Source organism: Oncorhynchus gorbuscha, linkage group LG26 (assembly GCF_021184085.1).
Source record: "Oncorhynchus gorbuscha isolate QuinsamMale2020 ecotype Even-year linkage group LG26, OgorEven_v1.0, whole genome shotgun sequence".
NCBI lineage: Eukaryota > Metazoa > Chordata > Actinopteri > Salmoniformes > Salmonidae > Oncorhynchus > Oncorhynchus gorbuscha.
In genome coordinates, this window is record NC_060198.1 from 11,879,642 (window position 1) to 11,884,516 (window position 4,875).

Here is a 4,875-nt window from a genome sequence, read left to right on the forward strand (position 1 = left end):
CGTCACTCACGAAAGTAGCTGCTGTGAATCACTATCATTTGGGTGAGAAAGTGGATGTACATGTTTTATGCAGCTTCCTCTTTTGCCATGATTGGTATAGGTACACTGCCCCGTCCCCTTCTTTTACACTTCCCCAGTGAGAATACTTTATAAGTATCAAATGTGTGAACCGTGTCAAGAAAACCGGTACAGAGTACATACTACAGAGGCAACAGCAAACATATGAGAAAGCTAATTTGGCTATTCAGTTGAGTTTCATTTTGATTTCACATATGACTATAGGTTAGTTTTATTGTGTTTGAAATCACATAGGCACTAGCAGCAGCAGCGCAAGAAAAGTTACTTTGTCTAACCTCAGACACTTCTGGATATCCGTTTGATTGAGATTCTCCTTGCTTTAATGTTACATAATAATTGTAATCAAATGTTGTCCCAATTGCCACATTGTACACATTGACATTTGCTCTGATGAGATAAATAGTTAGCTAGTTGCTAAATGTCTGTCGGAGGAAGGGTGTTGGTACCTTTTTAACCACAACGCTCTTTGGCTATGCAGTGACATCAGTTTCACACTTGTACCGTGTTAAATGTTTCAACACCTTCATGTTTGCTGTTTGTGCTGTTTTGCATATCATACTTGTATTTGATGTGTGTATCTTTGCAATTACAGGTCTCATTTGCAAAAGAGACATTGGTCACAATAGGACTCCCTGTCAAAATAAGGTTAAATATAAGACATCTTACATTAGTGTTGGGAACCCCCTATGTGTTTGGACTGTCATTGCAAAACTTATTGCAGTGTTTTGTAGAGTGCAAAGTTCAGAGGATGTCCTCTGGTGATTGCAACATTTCACTTCTGTTTTGAACGATCGACACCATCTAGAAGTTTTTGTTTGTGTTCTCTTTCTAGCTGCCTCCTCTTCTACCATATCCCAGGTCATTTGTTACTTCTTTTGTTTGCTTTTCCTTATAGTTGCTTATTGTAGCATCTTTGGGTTTTAGAAAAGCGATATAAAATAATATGTAGGAAACTAAAAGACTAATTTCTGCAAAATTATTAATTGCAGAATTGCCTACATACTTGCCACTGGTTTAAAACCCTCAAGCAAGTATTCCCAAACTGGGACAATGCCGTCGGGGGTACGCCAAATTAAAATGTGATTCTGTAAAATAAATACATTAAAAAAATATTCACATTTTCAAACAGTCCATTTACTAAGGCCCACGTCCATAGAGATACCAGCTCTACTGGTAGTACTGCTACTACCAGCAGTACTACACCTGCACCTGTCGATGACACAAGTTATTCTGCTTCCAAGAGCACATCCAAAGCTAGCATCAGTAATTCTACATGTGTTGTTAGACCAACTAGCATGGACACTGACAGTTGTGAATCTGATGCAGCTGAAGAGCTACTGCCTCCTTACCCGGGAAAGCACAGAACAACAGCCAGGGATGTTGGACCATCGAAGAGGCGCAAATATGATGAGAACTACATTGATTTGGGGTTCACTTATATTGGAAGTAGTGTCTTTCCTCAGCCACAGTGTGTTATATGTGCAAAAGTACTATCTCACAATTCTATGAAACCTTCACTCTTGCAAAGACATTTAGAAACAAATTATGCCAATTTGAAAAATAAGCCACAGGACTTTTTTGAGCGAGAATAAAGACGAGACGACTTTCGAGTAGTAAGACATGTATAAAAGCAACAGGTACCATTAATAAGAAGGTACTAGAAGCGTCTTATATGGTGAGCTACCGAGTGGTTAGGACAGGCAAGCCCCATACTATGGTGGAGGACTTAATTCTTCCAGCTTCCGCAGATATGGCTGGGACAATGCTGGGGGGAAAAGACCCCAAAAAAACTATACAGACAATGCCTTCATCAAACAATAGTTTCATGACGCATCAGTGACATGGCAAGAGATGTTTTGAAACAATTACCGCTTCGCATACAAGCCTACGAATTCTGTGCGTTACAGCTGGATGAGTCAACAGACGTGGCACAGGCCTGGCACAGCTCCTGGTATATGTCCATTACATTTATGTAAATTAAGGTAGACATCCTCTTCTGGGACTCTCTGCAACTATATTCAATGTGCGGAGCAAAATTGAGGTTACGATTAAGACGTTGGAGCTCTATTCTGTCTGCATTAACAAGGACACACGTCCTGTCATCATTGTATGATTTTTTTGTGTGCAAATGAACAAAAGCTTACAAATTTGATATAGCGAAACACCTGAGTGAGTTGGGCGTGCAATTACGCAGGTACTTTCCCAAAACGGATGACACAAACAACTGGATTCATTATCCCTTTCATGCCCTGCCTCCAGTCCACTTACCGATATCTGAACAAGAGAGCCTCATCGAAATTGCAACAAGCGGTTCTGTGAAAATTGAATTTAAATCAGAAGCCACTGCCAGATTTCTGGATAGGGCGGCGCTCAGAGTATCCTGCCTTGGAAAATTGTGCTGCTAAGACACTGATGCCCTTTGCAACCACATACCTATGTGAGAGTGGATTCTCGGCCCTCACTCTAGCATGAAAACTAAATACAGGCACAGACTGTGTGTGGAAAATGATTTAAGACAGATTCTCTCCAATACAACCTAACATTGCAGAGTTATGAACATCCTTTTAAGCACACCCTTCTCATTAACTAGTTGTGAGTGGCCTTCTGGCGACCTTCTGCATCTGTGGTGGAAGATTGGCGAGCTACAGCGGTTTTTGGAAAAACCATGAAACATCCTGAAAATTGGTCTTCTCACGAAAACGAATGTAGCGTTCGGACGGTTTGGCTTGTATGGCCACTTTATGGAAAGATAGAGCAAAACGGAGAACACTATGACCCCCACAATTGTCAGAGGACTCGTCTGAAGGTAACCGGTACCAGTTTAAAAGATTAATGGAAATATGGAGGTAGTTTTGTGCCTACCCCCAAAAAAGGGGTTCAATGTGTGTAAAACAACATCATCCAGATATTTCTTATACAGTATCTCCTAGAAATAGGATAGACATTTTAAAACCTTATTCCTTTTGATGTCTTTTTAAAACGATTTTATTTGCCATTCATGAATGTGCTATATGTCTTAGACTCTTAAGCATTATTAACAGCTCTACTGATCTGGTTAGAAGCAAGATAAATAAGTAGTGTCATTCTATTTCTGGAACTTCTGCATTTTTCTAGTTATTTGGTAGCTTTATTGATATCCCAATATGTTTTCTCTTAGAGGTTAAGAAGCCTATAGACCATATTATTTTATCAAAGTTGATGTGGCCACCGAATGAAACCACCATGCTACCCATCATTGGCTCGCATAACTTTCTCCTCCGGTTGTATTGATACCAGCGGCAACTTTAATCTTGTCTTTCCACTTTATTTGTATGCTTTTTGTGTCTTTGTTTAGCTTAAAATGGTGTTTTGTTCCCTGTGGGGCTTTTATGCTATACTGGATACCACGTGTTATGACTGGGTGAGATTCTTCTTTTTGTAACAGGATCAACTCTTAATCTTGCTCTACATAAATGACATGGATTCAGTCTGTTCATGCTCTCTATTCCAGTATGTGGATGATTGGTTTCACAAAAGAATAAGGAGACCATTGAAAAGACCCTAAGCAGTGAATTGACTAAAGTCAGTAAGTGGTTATCCGACAACAAACTGTCTATGCATTTAGGCAAGACGGAATGTATCCTGTTTGGTACCAAACACAAGTGAGAAACTCTTCCAACTTCTCAGTCAAGTGTAATGGTCTAGTGGTGAAGGAGAAATGCTGCATTACATACTTGGGATATAATCTGGACCAACACATGACAGGTGAATTTATGGTTCTGAAGGTCATTGGGAAGGTTAACTACAGGACAAAGTTCCTGGCAATAGACACCAAGTTCCTGGATACAGAGACTATGAGGACCCTGACAACATCTCTGATTCTCAGTACATCACACAGACAGGAATAAATATCTCTCTGGGAAGCAGAAGGGCGGAGGGCTGTGTTTCATGATTAATGACTCATGGTGTAATTCTGGGAACATACAGGAACTCAAGACATTTTGTTCACCCGACCTAGAATAGCTCACAATTAAATGGCTATCGTCATCGCCACACATTTTTCATCCCACCTCAAGCCGAAACCTTGACGGCCCTCAAAAAACTTCACTGGACTTTATGAAAACTGGAAATCACATATCCTGAGGCTGCATTTATTGTAGCTGGGTATTTTAACAAAGAAATTTGAGGACTAGGCTGCCGAAGTTCTATCAACATATTGACTGTCCTACTCGCGCTACTAAGACTCTCGACCATTTCAATTCAAACTTCCGGAATGCTTACAAGGCCCTCCCCCGCCCTCCATTTGGCAAATCTGACCACGACTCCATCTTGCTCCTCCGGTCCTATAGGCAGAAACTCAAACAGGAAGTGCCCGTGCTTCGTACTATTCAATGCTGGTCTGACCAATCGGAATCCACGCTTCAGGATTTTTTTCCACGCTTCAGGATTGTTTTGATCACTTGGGGGGCTAAAATGATTCAATATTAAAGCTTTAAACCTTTCACTAAAAGCTTCACTCATACATAAATTATACTTAAACCAAAAATGGTTCTCCAGTAGATTATCCTTTGTTCAAAAATTGCCTTTTTGCCTTCATACAGATTACAACTTTTCATTTCCGACTAATTGAAAATGAAAGTTTGTTTAAAGCATCGCCCTTTTTTAAACAAGCCATACAAAGCTGGTTACAATTTCAGTTTTATTTCAGAAATATATGTATATGTAGCAAAAAAGCTGCAAAAAACAAAGATATTTGTCCCCCGAAGATGGGGGGTGGTGGAGGGGTTAATAATAAAAAAGTAAAAGAAATTTAAACAA